The 25319-nt window shown below is 43.2% G+C and overlaps 1 long non-coding RNA gene across 2 annotated transcripts in view; it reads left to right on the top strand.

Annotated features, from left to right (window-relative positions):
* LOC130302886 (uncharacterized) overlaps window positions 1-25319 on the top strand; it is a 110016-nt gene that overhangs the window by 67573 nt on the left and 17124 nt on the right. For both annotated transcript variants that reach the window (XR_008853041.1, XR_008853035.1), the window contains 2 exons: window positions 20211-20381; window positions 21203-21354. This is a non-coding gene — a long non-coding RNA (uncharacterized LOC130302886). The remainder of the gene's footprint in view (window positions 1-20210; window positions 20382-21202; window positions 21355-25319) is intronic.

Raw genomic sequence — 25319 nt, 5'->3', positions numbered from 1 at the left:
TTATGGCTCTGTCTCTCCTGTTGTTGACACATGTTACTGACCTGAACCTTTTTCCTTCTGCCTTGACCATCTGCTTGCATTGGACATTGCCTCTGTCTGATCCCTGAATACTGTTCTATTTCTCCTGTGTACAAACAAGCCTGTTTACTACACTATGTGCCTGACCCCCAGATGCCATGCACTGATACATCTGGTCTTCTAAGCCATTCGCTACCCACACTGGGACCATTACCACTACTGGGACTAACTTAAATGAAGGAAAGCCTTATGCCTATCCCATGCATGCTTAAACGCCTTAACTGTTTGCCCACTGACAAAGAAAGGATCACTCTATAATATTAACCCCTTAAGGACTGAGCGATTTCACGTTTTTACATTTTCGTTTTTTCCTCCTTGCCTTTAAAAAATCATAACCCTTTCAATTTTACACCTAAAAATCTGTATTATGGCTTATTTTTTGCTCCACTAATTCTACTTTACAGTGACATTAGTCATTTTACCGAAAAATCCACGGCAAAACGGAAAAAAAATTCATTGTGCGACAAACTTGAAGAAAAAATGCCATTTTGGAAATTTTGGGGGCTTCCGTTTCTACGCAGTACATTTTTCGGTAAAAGTGACACCTTATCTTTATTCTGTAGGTCCATACGGTTAAAATGATACCATACTTGTATAGGTTTGATGCATTAGTTCAGAAAAAATCATAAATACATGCAGGAAAATTTATACGTTTAAAATTGTCATTTTCTGAGCCCTATAACTTTATTTTTCTGCGTTCAGGGGACTATGAGGGCTCATTTTTTGCGCCGTGATCTGAAGTTTTTAGCGGTACCATTTTTGATCTGATCAGACTTTTTGATCACTTTTTATTCACTGTGGTATAAAAAGTGTGGTATAAAAAGTGATCAAAAATGCGCTATTTTGGACTTTGTAATTTTTTGCGCGTACACCATTGAACGTGCGGTTTAAAAGTGGTATATTTTTATAATTCGAACATTTACACATGCGGTGATACCACATATGTGTATTTTTATTTACACTGTTTTATTTTGTTACTAGGAAATGCTGGGTGATTTAAACTATTAATTCAGAAGGGAATACCTGAAAGGGTTAACTTTTTTTTACACTTTTTTTTTGCAAGCTGATAGGTGCCATAGAGAACTATCAGCTTGCAATGGCTGATTTCATTCACAGACTGCTGCCTTGCCGTTGCATGGCAACAATCAGTGAAATCGGTGATTGATTGCTCCAGCCTGTAACTCAGGCTGGGAGTAATCAATCGGAGCCCGGACGCCGCCGGAGAAGGTAAGAGACCTTGTTCTCTCCGGGTAGCTTATCGGGGCCTCGCGATTTTATCGTGATGACCCCGATCAGCCTGACTGAGCAGCCGGGAAGCATTTAGTTTCACTTTCGATGAGGCGCTCAGCTTTGAGCGCCGCATCGGAAGGGTTAATAGCGCGTTGCCTAACGATCACGGCCACGTGCTATTAGCCGTGGGTCCCGGCTGTGAATAGGCGCTGGGACCATCCCGCTATGACGCGGGGTCCCGCCGGGACCCCGCGTTATAGACAGGGACCACGCTTAGGACGTTTATGAACGTCCATTTGCGGGAAGGGGTTAATGGTAGATTTATTTGAATAGTGAGAGACAGAATAACAGCAAAAAAAATCCTGAAAAAAATATCAAATAGATTACGAATTGATTTGCATTTTATTTAGTGAAATTAGTTTTTGATCCCAATCAACCTGTCTCCCAGGTTTTTTTTATTTATTTTTTTAAGTAACGGGCTGACAGTAGGAGCACTCTTAAAGGGAGTCATCCCAATCTCATCTTGTTATCTATATAAAAGACACCTGTCCACAGAAGCAATCAATGAGATTCCAAACTATCCACCATGGCGAAGATCAAGCTGCTCAAGAATGTCAGGGATTGTAGACCTACACAAGACTGGAATGGGCTCCAAGACCATTGCCAACAGCTTGGTGAGAAGTTTGCAACAGTTAGTGTCATTGTGGTGACCTAGGGGAATGTATGATGATACTATACAGTGGTGTCACTGGTTGATATGTCACAGGTGGTGCCAGTGGTGTTGCGGCCCCTTGTATCTCTCCCAGATGTGCACAATCTTTTGTGAAGGATGAAGAACTGCATGTGTTGGCCTTGACTTAGGGCGCGTCCATGTGAACTGTATGCTGGTGATGGGGATCTGGATGCCTTTGATGTTGTTTGCAAGTGCTGTTAAACTAGACACAGGGATACAAAGAAAATGTGTGACACAATTTTCCCTAAAATACTTAAGATGTTAAACAGCGTTAACAGATTGTTTTACAACTCCCAGGCTGTAAAGCTGAAAGGGTTTTCTAGTGTGTCCAGCAGAAAGGTGCCCATTACAAGTCTATTAAGAGACTAAATGGACTTGAATCGGAAATTAACCTTCTTGCTTTAATTGTGCTGGAATCAGTGGTTGGATATCCCTGGACCTTTCCTAGATACCTAAGGTGATAGCCTAACTTGTTTCTTGGATCTGGAAACGTGACTATGACTTGTGGGGACTCTGTAGCTCACTGAAGGAGGGTGTAACTGAGGTAACTTGTAGACAGTAGCACAGGCTCTCACACCAACAGAGTTGCCCTTGCTGAGATGCGTTTCTGCAGGGCATACAGATGGGTATTCCCCACTTTTAATCAGTCCGCTCAACTGGACCAAGACCTCGAGACAAGCAAATGTGATGGGGCCCCCTGCGGGCACGGGGCCCGGAGCAGACGCTCCATAGCGCCAATGATGATCCGGCCCTGGGAATAGGCTAAGTGACAGACTGACTTGGTCTTTTTCTCTCTTTACTCCTCAACAACCTGGGTGACCAGGGTTTTTATAGACCCTGATTCATATACACCTAACATGTGCTTTGGCCCTTAAAAGGACCTAACTCTTACATGGAACTTCTGCAGCATGTGTGTTTGTGTGTGGTGTGTTATCTATATTGTACTTTGCAGCATCAGCTTAACTGGGAACAACACAGAATCATACTTGTAGAATAAAGGCATATTTTCCTAGTATCAAAGACAACAAGGTTTGTACCCATTGTGGGACATTACATTATTACTATAAATGGAAGAAACACAAACTAACTGTCAATCTCCCTTGGTCAGGGGCTTCATGCAAGATCTCCCTTTGTGGAGTTTCAATGGAGTTTCAATGATCACAGGAACTTTTAGAAATCAGCCCAGAATAAGGGACGGTTCACACCACGTTTTTAGCAATACGGGACCTTATCTAGCAGGGATAGCGAAAACCGATCACTCTCGTATCCCAGTCGGACGCTGACTCCGGTCGGCTCATTTTTGCCCCGTATACGGTTTTCTGACCGGACCTAAAACCGTGGTATACCACGGTTTTAGGTCCGGTTAGACAATCGTATACGGGGCAAAGATGAGCCGACCAGAGTCAGCATCCGGTTGGGATACGAGAGTGACCGGTTTTCGCTATCCCTACTGGATACGGTCCCGTATTGATAAAAACATGGTGTGAACCGGCCCTTATTCAAGGCTGACTCCGGTCGGCTCATTTTTGCCCCGTATACGGTTTTCTGACCGGACCTAAAACCGTGGTATACCATGGTTTTAGGTCCGGTTAGACAATCGTATATGGGGCAAAGATGAGCCGACCGGAGTCAGCATCCGGTTGGGATACGAGAGTGACCGGTTTTCGCTATCCCTGCTGGATACGGTCCCGTATTGATAAAAACGTGGTGTGAACCGGCCCTTATTCAAGGCTGACTCCGGTTGGCTCATTGAAATGAAAAACGTGGTGTGAACCCATCCTTACACAGGAAATCTCAACTTATTAAGCAACTGAAGAAGCATTCACCTTATAAATTACAATTTAAAAATGGATGAATCCCAATAATTAAGCAAGAAATAAGATATTACTGTCATCTTCACTGTTAGTGCTCAAGTACATATAGGCTGATTTACAACATAAAGGTGTGGCCGGGGGGCTTGTATCATTTTCCAGCATATAAGGAAAATACAATAATTGCTATTTTATTAATGATTATATTATGAAACTTTGTTCATAATCCTTTATGTACAGCATATGAATGCAGACATACTATATAGGATAGCTACAGCATATACTGTGTCACCCACACACTGCACAGGACAATTCCAGGATTTCTATGCTAATAATCAGCTCTGAAAATCTAATACTGATCATGAAAGGATTCAATCACAGCTAATGAATGCAATTTTAACAAAAATTGGGTAAGATAATGGCTTTATTCTGAGTCAGTTATAAGTAAAAGATAAAAGTTTATCTTATGGAATGTCTCCCAGCATTAGCAAAATGGATCAATTTAATGCATGATATTAAGACATGTATTTCCTTCCTATCTCTGTTGGAGGAAGAAAATGCCACTTTGGCTCTAGATGATAAGGGGGTGTGGTGTTTTAGAATGGAAAGGGTGATAGGAATTATCAATAGGAATTATTTTACATCTAAATTTAAAATAGCAAGCCTTTGTTCCTGCATGTGAAGGGCTTGCAACAGCTGCGTGTAAGGCTACCATTAAGCTGTGTCGAAAACGTCCGACAGAGCCTTTTTTCTTTTTTTTCCCCTGACTTTAACAGCCATTCTCATAACAGGAAGCAACGGCAAACAACAGGTCCCGGTGGCTCCTATTTACTGTTATGGGGGCCGCCGGGACCCATTATGAATAACGGTAGAAAAAGACGGTACATGCTGTAATTTTTCTCCCGTTATTCTGCCCGGCTCTCCCAGCTGTTGTCACACTGCTGGGCACTAACGGCAATGTGAAAGGGGCCTTAGCTGTAATAGCATTATTTTCTCAATTATGCCTAAAATGCGCACAAAAAATAAAGGATGTACCGTATTTATCGGCGTATAACACGCACTTTTTAGGCTAAAATTTTTAGCCTAAAGTCTATGTGCGTGTTATACGCCGATACACCCCCAGGAAAGGCAGGGGGAGAGAGGCCGTCGCTGCCCGCTTCTCTCGCCCTGCCTTTCCTGGGGTCTAGAGCCCTGCTGCCGTCCCTTCTCTCCCCCTGGCTATCGGCGCCGCTGCCCGTTCTGTCCCCCTGACTATCGGTGCCGGCCCCATTGCCGGCGCCGATAGCCAGGGGGAGAGAAGCGGCGCCGACAGCCAGGGAGAGAGAAGGGGCAGCGGCACCCATTGCCGGCGCCGCTGCCCCGTTGCCTCCCTCCATCCCCGGTGGCATAATTACCTGTTGCCGGGGTCGGGTCCGCGCTGCTTCAGGCCTCTGGCATGCGTCCCCTGCATCGCTGCTATGCGCTGCGCCGTGCAGTGCATAGCAACGACGCAGGGGACGCACGCCGGAGGCCTGAAGCAGCGCGGACCCGACCCCGGCAACAGGTAATTATGCCACCGGGGATGGGGGGAAGCAACGGGGCAGCGGCGCCGACAATGGGTGCCGCTGCCCCTTCTCTCCCCCTGGCTGTCGGCGCCGCTTCACTCCCCCTGGCTATCAGCGCCGGCAATGATAGTCAGGGGGACAGAACGGGCAGCGGCGCCGATAGCCAGGGGGAGAGAAGGGCCGGCAGCAGGGCTCTAGACCCCAGGAAAGGCAGGGGGAGAGAAGCGGGCAGCGACGGCCTCTCTCCCCCTGCCTTTCCTGGGGGTGTATCTGGGTATACACACGCACACACGCACCCTCATTTTACCATGGATATTTTGGTAAAAACTTTTTTTACCCAAATATCCTTGGTAAAATGAGGGTGTGTGTTATAGGCTGGTGCGTGGTATACCCCGATAAATACGGTAAGTATGTATATACGCTGTGTGAACTTAGCCTAATACTGAGTACAGGGAAGGGAAGCACATATAGGGGAAAATTTATCAAAACCTGTCCAGAGGAAAAGTTGCTAAGTTGCCCATAGCAACCAATCAGATTGCTTCTTTCATTTTTGAAAAGTCCTCTGAAAAATGAAAGAAGGGATATGATTGGTTGCCATGGGCAACTCAGCAACTTTTCCTCTGGACAGGTTTTGATAAATCTCCCCCATTGTGTTCATCTTCATCTATATACACAGTGGGTCCTGTGGAAGACTAAATCTTACTGTTCAGGGGCCATGTTCAGTCCTAAAAAGATCTAGTTTGTTTTCCATTATTGTGACAATATCATAAAATACCTTCATCTTCTCAGTTTGTTAAATCACATTTTCCTCTCATTGGTTGTCATTGGAACAGTGACTAGTAATAGGAACCTTACTGTAATCCTATATAAGTATTGTAATGTCCAGAAAATATGACTTCATAATCCAGTTTCTGGCGACCCTTTGATGCAGACAAAGAACCTTGTAATCCACTGTGCAATGCCTTCTCCCTGTCCCAGTACTCTGCTTTTTCATATAAAAAATAGGGATAGAGTAAGACGGAAAACCACATCCTAAAATGTGATCGCTGGCACCTACCGTATTTTTCGCCATACAAGAGGCACTTTTTCTTCCCCAAAACTGGGGGGGGGAAAGTTGATGCGTCTTATACGGCGAATACACACACCTATCGCAGCGGTCCCTGCGGCCATCAACGGCCGGGTCCCGCGTCTAATACAGTACATCACCGATCGCGGTGATTCACTGTATTAACCCTTCAGATGCGGCGATCAAAGCTGACCGCCGCGTCTGAAGGGAAAGTGACACTAACCCAGCTTCTCAGTCGGGCTGTTCGGGACCGCCGCGGTGAAATCGTGGCGTCCAGAACAGCTTACAGGACACAAGGAGGGACCTTACCTGCCTCCTCGGTGTCTGCTCCGTGCCGGGATTCCCTGCATGGCCGGCGCTCTCCTTCGACGTCATCACGTCGTCGTGATGATGGCAATGGAGAGCGTGCATCCCGGGGAAGAAGACGTCCAGAGCGTCGGGGACACCACAGGGACGCGGCGACAGACATGGAGCGACATCCAGGGCAGCGGTGACAGGTCCGGAGCGGCGGGGACACATGAGTACTACCTCCTATGCCAGTGGTTTTGCAACATCTGGAGGTCCGCAGGTTGAAGATCACTGTTTGGTTCAGAATCTTTTTTTTTCTAGATTTTGCACCTTTAAAATTGGGTACGTCTTATATGCCGGTGCGTCCTACAGGGCGAAAAATACGGTACATCATAAACCTTTGCTTTGAAGACCTCCAGACAAGGAAATAAGTACAGAAATAACTGTACAACTATTGCCTGTAATACTGAAAATGGAAGATCTTTACATCTAGTTGTGATCTAGCAAAAGAAAACATAACACAGCAGCTGAATTTTAAGTGAGCTGGGATTTGAGACTCAGCTGGCAGGCATGAAGGCAAGTAAAAAGAAAGCTTAAAACAAAGGTATCATAGACAAGGGCTCTGTTGTAAGATATCACCTGTTTTCCGGTCAGATCTAGAAACCACATTGGCATCAATTAACTGTTACGCTCCTGAGGTCCCATGCGAAATGTGTAATAGTGCCTCCCTTTCAAGATATAGGGGGAAATGTTGCATGAAATGTCTCGTGCACCAAAGCACATTTATTTGCGACTTTTCTGCCAGAGAGGTCAGTAAGCAAAAATCTACAAATGGTCTTACTTAAAAGTCAATTTCCTATTTCAACTTGCAGTGGAACCGGATTTATCAAGTGAGAATGTCGCACTTAGGTCAAAAATGTTTGCATCAAGGTCAAAATCTATACCAGCCCAGACCTGGCTTACAAAACTGGCTGTGGAAAGCATTTTTAAAATGTCGCGCAAAACTCGCAATGTCGTGTGTCGTGTGAAAAATGTCATGTGAAAAGCCACAAAAAGGTCACAGGGGCTGTCACGCCCCCTCCCATTGACTTGCATTGAGGGGGCAGGGCGTGATGTAATGAGGCGGCGGGGCTATGATGTCACGAGCTCCCGGCGCCGGCTCCAGTCTTCAGAACAGTTTGTTCCAAACGCTGAGCAGCGGAGTACCCCTTTAAGTGATTTATTTTTCACTCAATCGGCAGATTTATCAACCTTCATGCGGTATTATGATAAATATGTCACATGTAAGCAAAACCAAAGGAAAAAAAAGAATATATATATATATATATATATATATATATATATATATACACAGTACAACCAGTTTATGCTGGCACTTTTTTCAAGGTACTTTCAGATACATACACTGCTCAGGTAAATACCTCTAAAACATATTGGGGACATTTATCATTGTTTTCTTTGGTAACTGAGTTCTGAAGTCATTTTTTTTTGCTTTAGTTTAGCTTTTGAGCTACATATTTATCATACTAACACAGGGGGTGGATAAACACAAAAGTCGCAGTTGAGCACAAAACACAAAAGTCACAGTTGAGATTTTTTTTAAACTTTTTGGCGACTTTTTAAAAGTGCTCATGAGTGTTTTTCAGGGGTTCTCCGATGCTTAGACATCTTATCCCCTATCCAAAGGATGGATCCCCGATCCAAAGGATAAGATGCCTGATCGTGGCAGTCCCGCCGCTGGGGACCCCCGTGATCTTGCACGCGGCACCCCGTTTGTAATCAGTACCCGGAGCGGCATGTGACGTCATGCCCCCGCCCCCGTGTGATGTCACGCTCCGCCCCTCAATGCAAGCCTACGGGAGGGGGCGTGACAGCTATCACGCTCCCTCCCGTAGGCTTTCATTGAGGGGCGGAGCGAGGTAAGCCAGGTCAGACCTGGAGTTGACTTGTGACTTTTTCTAAGGGTTTTGTGACTTTATTACCTATGTACGACATTCGCACATTATAAATTTGCGGCCACTGCAAAGTGGAAACTGAAAGTTGATTAGGTAAGGCTGTTTGCAACTTTAAGCGTACCCACAAAAGTTGCCAAAAAAGTGCTTAGGCACACGTGCGACTTTTTGTGTGCCCGGAGTAAGCAGAAAAAAAGTCTCTAAATACCATGATATGTGTCCCCCATTTTAATATAATTAAAATAATATTTACAAACAATTTATATTTTGCCTCATTTTGAGCATCAACTGGTGATGGAAATTTTCAGAGGATTTTGCAATATGTGAGGTCTAAGTTTCTCCACAAAATCGCATTTATACAAATACTAGTCATTCTGGCACAAGAAGAAGGGAAATGCAGTGGGACCAGTAGGGAACTGGGCGTAGGTAAGTGTATGTTTTTTTTTCTATTTTTCTATGGCCCAAGTATACTTATATTTTCATTTTTATGTAAACAAATCAGTCGTGTGCTTTTACAGAAGTTAGGGTAAATGCACTAGGGCAAAAACTTTTATTTTCTGCTAGCTTTCCCACCAATTCACCTTTGCAAATTGAAGTCAATTGGAGATAAAAAAATAAATAAAAAAAAGGCCAGTTAATGCCCATGTGAACATATTTCTATATCATTGTGACTGTCCTTTCCAGCATGCTAACAAATAAAGAACTCTACTGTCTTCAGATGATAAAATGTGGCTTTATTTAACAGAAGTGAATTCAGGTAGAAGAAACAGGCATGGTCGCACATCCACAAAAAGTACAAGCCCACTCGCCACGTCAAGGCCACCTATTTAGAGTGGGTCCCTAACGTCCCTAGCATAAAAGGGCGTAGCACTGGGCGGCAACCACCACCGCCGTGACACCAGTGCCCACGGGGGGAACGACCCACTGGCAGAGTGGCCCCAATGCCACTCAAACCAGTCTATGGGTCGCACCTCCCCACAGACACGGCGCCACGGCAGCAACGGACGCCGCACAGCACCACACCAGAGTGAACAAGGTGTAACAGCACACTTACCAAGCTCTCCCAGTCAGACTGGGAGGCTGCTAGGAAATAAATGACCCTTGTGTAGCTAACTACTACTTATATAGGGTTGGGCTGAGGGGGTGGGGAAGAGTGCAGACACATGTTCAAAAAAAAAAAAAAAAAAGGAGGGGATAGAAAACACAGTGTGAATTCGGGTAGAAGAAACAGGCATGGTCGCACATCTACAATCTTGTATAATGATCTGATTGCTTCTTAGCATAATATCAAAAACTAACAGGTTGTTAGTATACATTTTTGATCAAAAAGTACAAGCCCACTCGCCACGTCAAGGCCACCTATTTAGAGTGGGTCCCTAACGTCCCTAGCATAAAATGGCGTAGCACTGGGCGGCGACCACCACCGCCGCGACACCAGTGCCCACGGGGGGAACGACCCACTGACAGAGCGGCCCCAATGCCACTCAAACCAGTCTATGGGTCGCACCTCCCCACAGACACGGCGCCACAGCAGCAACGGACGCTGCACAGCACCACACCAGTGTGAACAAGGTGTAACAGCACACTTACCAAGCTCTCCCAGTCAGACTGGGAGGCTGCTAGGAAAGAAATGGCCCTTGTGTAGCTAACTACTACTTACATAGGGTTGGGCTGAGGGAGTGGGGAAGAGTGCAGACACATGTTCAAAAAAAAAAAAAAGGCCCATAGACTGGTTTGAGTGGCATTGGGGCCACTCTGCCAGTGGGTCGTTCCCCCCCTGTGGGCACTGGTGCCGCGGCGGTGGTGGTCGCCGCCCGGTGCTATGCCATTTTATGCTAGGGACGTTAGGGACCCACTCTAAATAGGTGGCCTTGACGTGGCGAGTGGGCTTGTACTTTTTGATCAAAAATGTATACTAACTACCTGTTAGTTTTTGTTATTATGCTGAGAAGCAATTAGATCATTATACAAGATTGTAGATGTGCGACCATGCCTGTTTTTTCTACCTGAATTCACATTATTTAACAGAAGTGGTTACAGCCAACTGGTACATAGAACACACACAACACGTACCTGATGCCGATGCGTTTTGGAAAGTCTGGCCCTTAGTTATGGCTTTTTTTTTCAGAATGTTCCCCAGATTTCTTGTTCCAACCTGCTCAAATCTGGACTTTTGAGATACACGAATGTCCAGTTTAAAATGTGCTTAAAGGGGTTATCCAGCGTAGGGTGATTTTAGTACGTACCTGGCAGACAGTAATGGACATGCTTAGGAAGGATCTGCGCTTGTCTTGGGCTAATTGGCTATGCTGTGAGATTACCAGAACACTGTGGCTAGCTTTCTGTGAACTTGTATTTCCTGTTTGCAGTTTTCTTGTTTGCCTACAAATCCCATGATACTATTTTCCTCCTTCCCACACATCAGCTACCCCACCCATTGAAACATAATGAGCTGCAGACCTGTGGTTTTCAATCAGGGTGCCTCCAGCTGTTGCATTACTTGCAGATTTCTCTCTGCACCCATTGAAGCAGACAGGCTTCCTGTCATCAGCTGACTAGTGAGTCAGGTCTCTACCGCATTGTAAGCTGGGAAAAATTCCAAAACAGCAGTCATTTTGTATGCTGTTAAAATGAAATATTGGGATGAAAATCACATAAGAATTGTGAGAAAACCGTCACACACAGGTACAGACACTATATTATGAACTACACTAACTTTACAGCCCCTGTAGCATAGTCAAATAAAAAAACATTCCTGGAATACCCCTTTAATAAAGGTCAAAAGAAACAATATAGTCACAAAACAGTGTAAAAATATATTCGGTTTAAGACTTTATTCGTTGAAAGGCTAAAAATTATTAATCTAAGCAATTGAAATGTCTGTGTGTCACAGAATGGCCTATGTAGCTTTAGTTCTGTCTGACCTTGAGATTATATAAGAAGACAAATAAATTACTAATCGTAGCCAAACTGCAATTAACATGTCTCAAACACAAAAAAAATTATTATAATAACAGGATATTAACGGAATGCTGCCATCATGTTTAAGCCTAAGTGTTTTTCAGTATTTCTTATCATCAGCAAAACAATAAAGAAAAGGAAAAGCCAGTGGCTATTTAGCCAATAGATACAGGTATTAGAGGTCCCTAGGAATCTTTGACCATCCAAGAAACAGATTACCTAAAACTTGTAGCCTCATATAGATAACTGAAAACATTTTTTTTTCTTTTTTAAATGTGCAGATGTGGTCACTTCTATTCGTTACAGCCCTTTATAGGTGCTTTACCATTAAAGGATCTGTCTGGTTACAGAATTCCTTAAAGGGGTAATATGCCCCTAGACATCTTATCCCCTATCCAAAGAATAGGGGATAGATAGGGATAAGATGTCAGATCGCCGGGGTCCCGCTGCTGGGGAGCCCTGGGATTGCCACTGCGGCACCGCATTATTATTACTGCACAGAGCGAGTTTGCTCTGCACATAATGACGGGCAATACAGGGGCCGGAGCATCGTTACGTCACGGCCCACCCCCCCACCCCTCAATACAAGTCTATGGGAGGGGGCATGGCGTCCCCTGCGATAGACTTGCATTAAGGGGATGGGCCATGACGTCACGCTGCTCTGTCCCCTGTATCGCCCGTCATTACGTGCAGAGCGAACTCGCTCTGTGCAGTAATGATAGCGCAGTGCCGCAGCGGCAATCCCGGGGGTCCCCAGCAGCGGGACCGCGGCGATCTGACATCTTATCCCCTATCCTTTGGATAGGGGATAAGATGTCTAGGGGCGGAGTACCCCTTTAAGTTGAATTTTTCTGCAGAACTGACATTTCTCTATGGGAATATCAATCCCTATGGGCACTAAAATGCTCCTGAACCAATTAATTATGGCAGGTGAATATGATATCAGGTAGCAATTCAGTTTTGCATTTTCAGTGGTTTATCCTTGTTTAGCACCTGCAACCACTGCATACTGTAGAGGTGCTAAATAAAATATTATGCAGTCAATAAACTTGATATGGTGATACATTCTAAAAATAAATATAAAAAAAAAACTGAGTAAAAACATTAACTATCATGTTTGCTTTATTTCTATATCTGTGCAGAGGTAAATAATTTTTTTAAACCATATAAAAGAACCATCAAAATGATTTTATGTATATTTTACATTTCAGGAACCAGATTAGTAGATTAAAAATATTTCATATATAATATTGTTATATCAGAATGGGAATTCTCACCTCCTAAAAGGAAATATTAATTTATGTTTTGGGGAATAGTGATTTATGCCATTGCCAACAAATAAATAAGGTTTCTGAAAACTTCATTTTTCTGGCAATTAATTATCATATACAAAGATGCAACAAGCTATTTAAAGCGTTCAGTACTTAATGTAAATCATGCTTTATTTGGTCTAATATAACCAGATTCATGCTATACTTACTCTAGATGGAACTCTGCGTTCCATCCAGCAAATAAATTAAAGGGGTATTCCAGGCCAAAAGTTTTTTTTAAATATCAACTGGCTCCGGAAAGTTAAACAGATTTGTGAATTACTTCTATTAAAAAATCTTAATCCTTCCAATAGTTATTAGCTTCTGAAGTTGAGTTGCTGTTTTCTGTCTAACTGCTTTCTGATGACTCACGTCCCAGGAGCTGTGCAGCTCCTATGGGGATGTTTTCCCATCATGCGCAGCTCCCGGGACGTGACATCATCACTGAGCAGTTAGACAGAAAACTTCAGAAGCTAATAACTATTGGAAGGATTAAAGCAAAATGAACAGTGGCACACCAAGTGACGAAAAAAGAAAGGTGATTTATTCAAAAAAACGTGCTAGGCAACGTTTCAGCTGGCTCACCCAGCCATTTTCAAGGAAATGGCTGGGTGAGCCAGCTGAAACGTTGCCTAACACGTTTTTTGGAATAAATCACCTTTCTTTTTCGTCACTTGGTGTGCCACTGTTCATTTTGCTTTGTGTTTTGGACGGGTCCCCAACCAGGACCTGACACAGTAGGCACCCGTGCACTTTTTTTCTTCTGGAGTGCTGCTTTCCTGCTTTCTCTATTGGAAGGATTAAGATTTTTTTATTGAAGTAATTTACAAATCTGTTTAACTTTCTGGAGCCAGTTGATATATAAAAAAAAAGTTTTTGCCTGGAATACCCCTTTAAGATCCCCAAAGAAACCACCCCAAAAGAAGAAAAACAGCATTAGATAGGCAGCATAGTTTCCCCACGTTAGATAGGCAGCATAGTTTTCCCACATTAGATAGGCAGCATAGTTTTCCCACATTAGATAGGCAATTTAGTTTTCCCACATTAGATAGGCAGCATAGTTTTCCCATATTAGATAGGCAGCATTGTTTCCACACATTAGGTTGGCAGTATAGTTCCCCCACATTAGGTTGTAGTTCCCCCACATTAGGTAGGCAGTATAGTTCCCCCACATTAGGTTGTAGTTCCCCCACATTAGGTTGGCAGTATGTTCCCACACATTAAATTGTAGTTCCCCCACATTAGGTAGGCAGTATAGTTTCCCCACATTAGATAGACAGCATAGTTTTCCTACATTAGATGGGCAGCATAGTTTCCCCCAGGGCCGGTTTTAGGCTTAGCATTGCCCTGGGTAACATCAAAAGTGGGGCCCCAAAAGTCCAAATAGTGCACTAACCAGATTTGTGGGTCTGTATTCAAAAATACAAAAACAGAGCTTCCTATTGGGCAGTATGTTTTAACTAGGTGAAAGTAATGAGGTGGATATAAGTAATGATCTCACCTTGCAAGGTTGTGGTGGCACACAACAACCTTGTGAACGTCTGGTATATGTGATCCCTTCGGATCCTGTTTGCGGTGCAGCCGTCCGGGTTGCTCGAGATGTGTGGCAGCACACTCGATGAAGCAAGTTTGCAGGGTCTGGAAAAAAGGTTCCCGGGATGTTCGGCGCCAACCGTGGATGGAATGAAGATTCGGTGAGTCTCAGTTATTTAAAAAATGTTCTTTATTGCCGTATCAGACGCCTTTCGAGGTCTTGCACCTCTTTTTCAATGATTATGGCATACATACATAAAAGCATTATCACTGGCTTTTTATAGTTTCTAAAAAAGGGCGCCAGAGAGTACAATTGGATGAATTAAAAGGGTGTCATAGGGCTGTGCTCTGGTGTATTGTAGTGGCGCTGTCCGATGACGTAGGGGTGTTTCATTCATAAAATTCAAGGTAAATGTTTTTGTTTCGCAGTAAAATGTGACTATACATTAAAATCAAGGATTGCGAAAATGTGCCATATTATTTAAGGAGGTATGGTGTTATGCGGTGATGCGAGTATGCGAGTGTGTGAGAAATTTCACATTAGGTCCTGAGATATAGTTTGCTGTAATATGTGTGCATGTGTTGTATCAAATGTGTTTCTTTTGGAGTTGATGGAGTGGATCTGCTGTGTTAGCGATGGTCGGATGATGTGTATCAAATGCCAGGTAGTGGAAATGTCCTATTGACGGAGCTGCCGCGTGAGATGTCATATGCCGGGTTGCTGCGCTATTCCATGCTAGATGGTGGGTACCGTGGCTGGTATGTTTTTTAATTGGTATTTGTTCACAGTGCTGTAGATGGTTATTTTATTCCCAGGTTTGTGACTATTTTCATTGTTAGGAAAAGGGTTTCGGTCCTTGGTGCAGTGTGTCTCCTTTTGCCGGATAATCAGACGAAGATTGCTGTACTTGTTGTTGCCAGATAATTGGTATAGTAAATGGTATTTTTGTGTTTTTAACACAGATGTGTGGACAGCAGAGGATGCTGTGGTGCTGTCATTGTATTGTTTGTTGAGAGAGGTTTTGTTAACGCAAGTGTATATAATTGTGACAGAAGCAGTGGTCTCATGTGATGGTACTGCAGCACTTTAGAATATGGGGGCCTGGTGGTGGGTTTTGTTTGGAGAAACGTGTGTACTATTAATTTTTTGTAGTGGATGGCATGCTGTGTGTGACAGCAGCGGTGGTCTCAAATGATGATACTGCAGCGCTTTATAGAAAATGGGGGCCTGTTGGTAGGTCGTGTTAAGAGAAATGTGTGCTGTTGATATTTTGTTGTGGATGGCATGCTGTACGCTATGTGTGTTGGATTGATCGTGTCCAATGGGCTGCCTGTGAAGAATAAGTTGTGGGCTGTATTAAGTTGGGTGTTTGGTTGGATGACAGTATGTCTTTGGTTGGGTATTGAGATAGGGTTGTGTAATTGTTGGTATTTGGTGATTTTTTGATGATTTTTCAGTGTTGGATTCCGGGTGTATATTATATTATATATTATCAATATTTTCATTAAGGCCCAAGGGGGTTAAAGTGTTCATTTTGAAGATCTAAAATGACTCTCTCCTGCAGAGTCTTTCAAATCTATCTTTACAATTGTCCGATATCTGTTCAATTCCAGTGATTCTGAATTCTTTAAAGTTGTTATTATGTTTTTCAGTTGCGTGTCTGGATACGCTGTGTTTTGGAAATTTATGTGACATTGAAACGGTGTCCACTCATACGGTTTCTTAGGGTTTGTGAGGTCCGTCCAATGTATTGTAGGCCACAGCCACATTCTATTAAGTAAATGACATTGGTTGAGTTGCAGTCTATTTTGGATTTTATTTTGAATGTTTCGCCTGTTTGGTTGCTTTTGAACGTTTTTGCATTGTGGTTGATGTTTATACATAATTTACAGTTTCTTACTCCGCATCTGAAGCATCCATTCTGGTCCATGGTTGTATTCTTCATCTGTTTATTCTTTGGTATTTCTTCTCTAAGGTGACTGGGAGCCACCATCGCTAACACAGCAGATCTACTCCATCGACTCCAAAAGAAACACATTTGATACAACACATGCACACATATTACAGCAAACTGTATCTCCGGACCTAATGTGAAATTTCTCACACACTCGCATACTCGCATCACCGCATAACACCATACCTCCTTAAATAATATGGAACATTTTCGCTATCCTTGATTTTAATGTATTGCCACATTTTACTGCGAAACAAAAACATTTACCTTGAATTTTATGAATGAAACACCCCTACGTCATCGGACAGCGCCACTACAATACACCAGAGCACAGCCCTATGACACCTTTTAATTCATCCAATTGTACTCTCTGGCGCCCTTTTTTAGAAACTATAAAAAGCCAGTGATAATGCTTTTATGTATGTATGCCATAATCATTGAAAAATATGTGCAAGACCTCAAAAAGCGTCTGATACGGCAATAAAGAACATTTTTTAAATAACTGAGACTCACCGAATCTTCATTCCATCCACGATTGGCGCCGAACATCCCAGGAACCTTTTTTCCAGACCCTGCAAACTAACCAGATTTGCACATTTTTGGTCACTTCAAATACCATTAAAAAATATCTAAAAAGCAATTGAAAAGTCCCATCAAAACAAAAATGGTACCGATAACTACAAATCACAGCGCAAAAAAATACCCTCATACACTCCCATATATATAGAAAAATAAAAGTTATAGGGATCAGAATGGTACAATTTTATATTTTTGTATAGGTCCCCCACATTAGGTTGGCAGTATAGTTCCCCCACATTAGGTTGGTAGTATAATTCCCCCACATTAGGTTGTAGTTCCCCCAAATTAGGTAGGCAGTATAGTTCTCCCACATTAGGTTTTAGTTTTCCCACATTAGGTTGGCATTATAGTTGCCCCACATTAGGTTGTAGTTCCCCCACATTAGGTTGGCAGTATAGTTCCCCCACATTAGGTTGGTAGTATAGCTCCCCCATATTAGGTTGTAGTTCCCCCACATTAGGTTGGCAGCATTGTTCCCCCCACATTAGGTTGGTAGTATAGCTCCCCCATATTATGTTGTAGTTCCCCCACATTAGGTAGGCTGTATAGTTCCCCCACATTAGGTTGTAGTTCCCCCAAATTAGGTTGGCAGTATGTTCCCCCACATTAGGTTGTAGTTCCCCAACATTAGGTATGCAGTATAGTTCTCCTACTTTAGGTTGTAGTTCCCCCACATTAGGTAGGCAGTATAGTTCCCACACATTAGGTTGTAGTTCCCCCAGATTAGGTCTTGCAGTATGTTCCCCCACATTAGGTAGGCAGTATAGTTCCCCCACATTAGGTTGGCAGTATAGTTACCCCACATTAGGTTGGCAGTATAGTTCCCCCACATTAGGCTGGCAGTATAGGTCCCCCCACATTAGGTTGGCAGTATAGTTCCCCCACATTAGGTTTGGCAGTATAGTTCCTCCCACATTAGGTTGGCAGTATAGTTCCCCCACATTAGGTTTGGCAGTATAGTTCCTCCCACATTAGGTAGGCAGTATAGTTCCCCCACATTAGGTTGGCAGTATAGTCACCCCACATTAGGTTGGCAGTATAGTTCCCCCACATTAGGCTGGCAGTATAGGTCCCCCCACATTAGGTTGGCAGTATAGTTCCCCCACATTAGGTTTGGCAGTATAGTTCCTCCCACATTAGGTTGGCAGTATAGTTCCTCCCACATTAGGTTTGGCAGTATAGTTCCTCCCACATTAGGTTGGCAGTACAGTTCCCCCACATTAGGTTGGCAGCATAGATCCCCCCACATTAGGTTGGCAGTATAGTTCCCCCCACATTAGGTTGGCAGTATAGTTTCCCCCACAGTAGGTTGGCAATAAAGTTCACCCAAATTAGGTTTGCAGTATAGTTCCCCCACATTAGGATGGCAGTATAGTTCCCCCCGCATTAGGTTTGCAGTATAGGTCCCCCCACATTAGGTTGGCAGTATTTTCAAACTGTCCTGGCACCGGCGCTTCGCTGTTGGTGGAATGTCCACAGGGAAATTTTCTGTGAACATAGCCTTAAAGCACATCCACATGGACAGGATCTACAACGAGTTTCCTGCTGCAGCTTTCTACTGCTGCAGTTTACATTGGCTTCAATGGGATCTGCTGCATTTTTTCTGCTGCAGAAGATACGGACATTTGAATGTACCCTTAAACTAAATATAAAAATTTTGCAATTCTGTCATTTCTGATAATTGAGAATCATTTAAAGCGTACCCGTCAGATCAAACAAAAAAAATAAATTTTTTTAAGGTGTCACTCAGTACCTAATCTGCTCTAAGATGCTCTGAAAAATACTAGTATGTGGTTCAAAGGCCATCAAAATGTTACCTCATGGTAGGTAACCAATGAAGATAAAGATACCCTTCCAAAGGGCAAAATAGCTGCTGGAAACTGGGAATCACTTTCCATGTTGAGAACAAAAGCTGTTTCGGGGCCCTGTATAATACACAGTATGTTGTGTGTAGTAAAAACAAAATAAAGCTGCCCTTACTTGAAATCCAAAAAAGCATCTGCATTCCAGGCTTCCCTTCTAATTCCCTAGTCATAAGTTTTCAGTTTCTGAAGAGGTACAGAAGTATTTTTTTTTTTTCTTATAGTAATGTTAGTGTTTGGACTTGCAGGACATTGAGGACCCTTGCTGTGGGTTGTGAGCTTTTGCCAACATATTCACTGATCCTTGTGTATCACATTTAACATTTTTTTAGGATGCAGGCTTGTCTTAATACTGTGGAAGCCCAGGGCCCCAACGATTTTTGTGGTGCACATAGAAGATACTGGGCAATCCGTCTAATCAAATACCATAAGCATACCAAACTAATAGGGTGTAAGCCAGTATGGTGCACTATATGTCCCCCCTCCCCCAGCATTAGTCACATAATGGTTTGTAACATAATATTTTGGGAGTCTTGTAAACATAAAAATAAAAATCAGGTGTTTTTTGGTGTAATCGGATAGGCATCATCTGTAGTAATCACATTAGTAAAATAAATGAAGGATGAAGTTTTTGTCTGTTCTAGGAAAGTACCCTGAGTCTTTTATATTTAATGTGTTGTTTGAATGTTAATAAATCATCTGTTGCATAAGTTTACAAATTGAAAGAAGGGTCATTATAAAAAGTATCTTTCTGTATAATTTCTTCATTATTGAGGGACAAAATACAATCTAACAGGAATTATTAAATAACATTTTCAAGGGAAAAAAAATCATTTATGTTACCTGCCTCCATGTGCACTCAAAATAGAAAAGCTGATATACTTACCTTCCCCAATGCCCCACAGCTGCTGCTATCAAGTCTTCTGTTCTCTGCTGTGAACTTCCTAATGATGTTTCACGCCAACAGGAACTACCCCCTCAATCTAGCGTGCACAAAATATCATTGGAAGCAGAAAGGAGAGAACTGCAGCAGGAACTAGAAGACTTGACTGTGGCAGTGAGGGAGCAGGGAAAATGGGAAAGTATGCAGGCTTTTTTATTCTGAGTGTAAAGGGAAGCAGGTAACACAAATGTATTTTTCCCCATGAAACTAACTCCTTTAAACTAAAGCATGTTAAGCTTTTGGCAAAGCAAATAAAATATACATTTCACATGTGAAGCAATTGTCTAAATTAAAAGTATACCTCCATTTTTAAATAAGCTTCCAACATGTCATAGAGACCTGTCAACTATTTGTATCCACTATAGAAAAATAAATTAGGAAAACTCATCTGCTCAATTCCCTTCCACTGCCATCCAGACGGTGTTCGGATCCCTGCTGAACTCTACCTTCTGGTCCCTATTTCTACATTTACTGGCTTCAGAGGTGACATGTCAAGTTGGGGACTTATAAGTGATTAGCAAAAAACTGGCACACTGGTAAGTCATGCTTTTTTAATTTTAAAGGAATGTTTCTCCTTCTCTCCTGTGATGGAATCAGATTCTCCTTTTTAATACCTTAAATGGGTTTTCCAGGAATGGAAAAACAGAGTTAATTTTGTTCAAAAATCGCTCCCCGTCTGTCTCCAGGTTGGGTGAGGTTTTGCAGCTTAGTTCCATTGCAGTGAATAGAGTTAAGTTGTAATACCACACCCAACCTGTATACATTTTGGGAGTGCTTTTTAAAAGAAATAAACTTTGTTTTTTTTTATTCCTGGACGGTGTATCTCCCATACTAGGTGTGAAAAGAAGCTTGTCCAGTCGCAATTAACAGGCTTCATGGATTTCAAATGGAGCCTGTCTAGTGCTATCAGGGAGTTGAAGGGGTACTCTGCCCCTAAACATGTTATCCCCTATCCATAGGATAGGGAATAAGATGTCTGATTGCGGGGGTTCGGCCTCTGGGACCCCCATGATCTCTGACACAACATCCCAGGGGCAAAGTACACCTTTAAAGTGCTTAAGCATGCACTTCTACTGGCTCATACTAATGATCATGGGGTCTGAATACTTAGATTACAACAGATCAAAATGTTTTACATCTCTTGGATATGTCAAAAGTTTTGGCAAATGGTAAGGACATTTTTAGGGAGTAGTTCAGTTCCAGCAAATAAATGTTATTATTTGTATAATGAATTTACACAGTTTCCCATATTACTGTCTGCATCAATTCAATGTGGTTTTTATAATCCTATGAAAAAATTGGTCATGAGATGGTGCTTGACCTATTAGATGACAGAGCTTTGTGTGTCGTCGTCAAGGCAACGTCATTATTCCGGGGCCGGGCGCGAAGCGTGGAGAAGAGGCCCACACGGTGGAGATGGACAGCCCGGAACAACTATCCCTCCCCACCGGACGGTCCTGCAGCACAGACGGCCTGGACCAGCTCACCCGAACGTCCCGCCGAGCGGAGGTGAGTTCAAAACTAAAGGGGGGGCTGGATGATGAAGGCCCGGACAGTGGTCTTCAACCTGCGGACCTCCAGATGTTTCAAAACTACAACTACCAACATGCCCAGACAGCAGATAGCTGTCCGGGCATGGTGGGAGTTGTGGTTTTGGAACATCTGGAGGTCCGCAGGTTGAAGACCACTGTTAAATCAGACATTGACAAGCGGGGATGATGAAGGGGGTGGTGTGGGATGATGACAGGGTAATGAAGAAGGAGGGATGATGACAGGGTAATGATGAAGGGGGGGATGATGAAGGGGGGATGATGACAGGGTAATGATGACAGGGTAATGATGAAGGGGGGGATGATGAAGGGGAGGATGATGACAGGGTAATAATGAAGGGGGGGGGGATGATGAAGGGGGGATGATGACAGGGTAATGATGAAGGGGGGGATGATGACAGGGTAATGATGAAGGGGGGGGATGACAGGGTCATGATGAAGGGGAGGATGATGACAGGTGATGATGATGAAGGGGGGGATGATGACAGGTGATGATGATGAAGGGGGGGATGATGACAGGGTAATGATGAAGGGGGGATGATGACAGGGTAATGATGAAGGGGGGATGATGACAGGGTAATGATGAAGGGGGGGATGATGACAGGGTAATGATGAAGGGGGGGATGATGATGGGGGGGATGATGACAGGGTAATGATGAAGGGGGGATGATGACAGGGTAATGATGAAGGGGGGGATGATGACAGGGTAATGATGAAGGGGGGATGATGACAGGTGATGATGATGAAGGGGGGAATGATGACAGGGTGATGATGATGAGGGTGTTAATGACGGGGGTCTGGATGATGACAGGGGGGATGATGTATTTCCCACCCTAGGCTTATAGTCGAGTCAATAACTTTTCCTGGGTTTTTGGGGTGAAATTACGGGCCTCTGCTTATATTGGGGTCGGCTTATACTCGAGTATATATGGTAGACGAGGTATTGGAAAATTAAATGAAAGTTATTTCTTCCTGGGCTCAACTCTGTTTAGTTGAAAAAACAATATAACAAAGAATAATTGTATATTGTTGGGCACAGTGGCGAATCCAGGAGGGGGCAAGGGGCAATTCCCCCCCCCCCCCAGATTATTTCCCCCCCCCCCCCCATCACAGTCTTGGTTACCTTTCTGCTGAAGAAGACAAAAAGAACGGGGGGCTCAATCTAGTATCATATAGAAAGCTGGGTGCTACTCAGTGAAGAAAGCGATATGCATAACTTTGGACAGAAAGCAACCCTGAAGTATAATGGCACACCAATAATAATATCCAATTCAAGTGATCTTTATTGCACAAAATTCTTCTACACACACAATAAACACAAACAAAGAGGTTGTTTAAAAACAGTTAAAACTAGCCCCTGAGAGCCAAAGCACAACTCAGGAGAGAGGCCATGAACCCCCTCCCCTAAAGATAAGCACCCACCCTTAGAAGATCTGTACATGTGAATTTAGACACTCCAGACAGTATAAAGACCAATCAAAGAAAAACATGTATGCAAGCAGATATGAGTGAGCATATAATACACTAATGGGGTAAGTGACCAGTGCAGATAACACAATAATTGCACATATCCCTAAGTAATAATAATCATATGAAAAAATAAATATATTGGATATAAACAAAAGAATTACAGTCCCCCAATATAAAGTGCAGTGTCTGAAAAGTAATCACCCAATCCACATGGTTTTGGCAAATACTAAACCCTGCAAGAGGCAAGTGTCCCAGACTGGAGGAATTCATGTTAGTTGTTGTCAAACTAAAGATGGGGCCACAGAGGACCCAACGCGTTCCGTCGCCACCTGGCAACTTCCTCAGGGGTGTTGTGACCCTCAAGAATTTATATACACTCCATAATCAACCCATCATACCTTGCAGATGGAAGCTTAGTGGCTACACATGCTGGTGGCGGTGAGATGCTGGAGTCACTTCCGAACTCCAAGTTTACATCACATCCCGTTGACGCCACACAGTAAAATCACGCACTGAATGGCACAATGACATGGCACATGCGCTAGGATAGTACGCACGAAGTAGAGCGCACACATGATCCAGCGATCCGCACCACCTGATCAGTGGAACGCACACGTGATCTGGTGATGCGCATCTCCCACTCGGTGACATGCCCACGTGCTCTTCCAGCCTAATTCTATTGTTACTATGTGTTAGTCACCACAGGAACGTACATCTAGTGCATGTGTGCGCACTTAAATCCTACCCAAGGCGCATCCAACGTCCTAATAGCCACCACAGCTAAATATATATTACAGACATATAGATATATACTGCAGATGTATGTATGTTAAATAACTCAGGTAGTAATTTATAATAAGTTAATTTAAACAGTGGTATTCCACTACAATATACAAAAATCATAGATCTCAGCACCAGCAAAACAGAAAAATGGAAGAAAAATAAAATAAAATAAAAAGCAAAAAGTATATTAGTTGATAGTGATCCTTAGATCCATATTATAAGTGCACCATTGTGAACTTCACAAAATAAAAAATATATATAAATATGTGTGTTCAATATTGTTCACTAGAGATGAGCGAAGTTAAAGTGATTCGATTCATCACGAACTTCTCGGCTCGGCAGTTGCTGACTTTATCCTGCATAAATTAGTTCAGCTTTCATGTGCTTCGGTGGTCTGGAGACTTTCTCCAAGGACTGTATCCACCTTTTCCAGCCACCGGAGCACCTGAAAGCTGAACTAATTTATGCAGGATAAGTCATCAACTGCCGAGCCGAGAAGTTCACGACAAATCAAATCACTGTAAGTTCGCTCATCTCTATTGTTTATGTTTCCACACTAATTTTTAGCTTATTCTTACATATAAACTCCAAAAATGAAGACATCCTTAAATATATGTACATTACAGTAACAAAACCTGTTAATATAGCTAATCGCATATTAGAGTATTTATAATGAGCATGTATTCACAAGAGTGCACATCTTCATACACACTCAATAATATCTAGTAATATCTAATAATATCTACCACACACCTGCGCAACCACGTCACTCCACCGTATACACAATATCTTAATCTATATATATAAAACTCAATGTGTGTGTATGTGGCATACATGTTACTAATATGTCAACAACAAACATAGAATAGGTGATTTAAACCTTACTCACCCCCATTTGCCAGGGTCGGGGTTTTTGTTTAAAGTCCCATACAAGTCTATGGCAAACATATGTTACTGCATGACTTTCAAACGGCTGGAGATATTTCGATAATACTTGGTCACATGTTACTTATATGTCAACTTAAAATATAGGATAGTTAATTTAACCCTTAACTGCCCCCATTTGTGACGGTCAGGGTTTTTGTTTAAAGTCCCATGCGAATCAATGGGAAATGTATGTTCCCTCATAACTTCCATACGGCTGGAGATATTTCAATACCTGGTACAAATCTTACAGGTCCAGATATGAGGATGGGATGGGAGGTCGGGATGGGAGGTCGAGATAGGAGGTCGAGATAGGAGGTCAGGATAGGAGGTAAGGATAGGAGGTCGGGATAGGAGGTCGAGATAGGAGGTCAGGATAGGAGAATGGGATATGAGGATGGAATAGGAGGACGGGATAGGAGGTCGAGATAGGAGGTCGAGATAGGAGGACGGGATAGGAGGACGGGATAGGAGGACGGGATAGGAGGTCGGGATAGGAGGTCGGGATAGGAAGTCGGGATAGGAGGTCGGGATAGGAGGTCGAGATAGGAGGTCGGGATAGGAAGTCGGGATAGGAGGTCGGGATAGGAGGTCGAGATAGGAGGACGGGATAGGAGGACGGGATAAGAGGTCGGCATAGGAGGTCAAGATAGGAGGTCGAGATAGGAGGACAGGATAGGAGGACGGGATAGGAGGTCGGGATAGGAGGTCGGGATAGGAGGTCGAGATAGGAGGTCGAGATAGGAG

The sequence above is a fragment of the Hyla sarda genome, chromosome 1, assembly GCF_029499605.1.
Source record: "Hyla sarda isolate aHylSar1 chromosome 1, aHylSar1.hap1, whole genome shotgun sequence".
Classification (NCBI taxonomy): domain Eukaryota; kingdom Metazoa; phylum Chordata; class Amphibia; order Anura; family Hylidae; genus Hyla; species Hyla sarda.
Note: the sequence above shows the minus strand (reverse complement) of the source record. Positions and strands in the feature narration are given on the sequence as shown.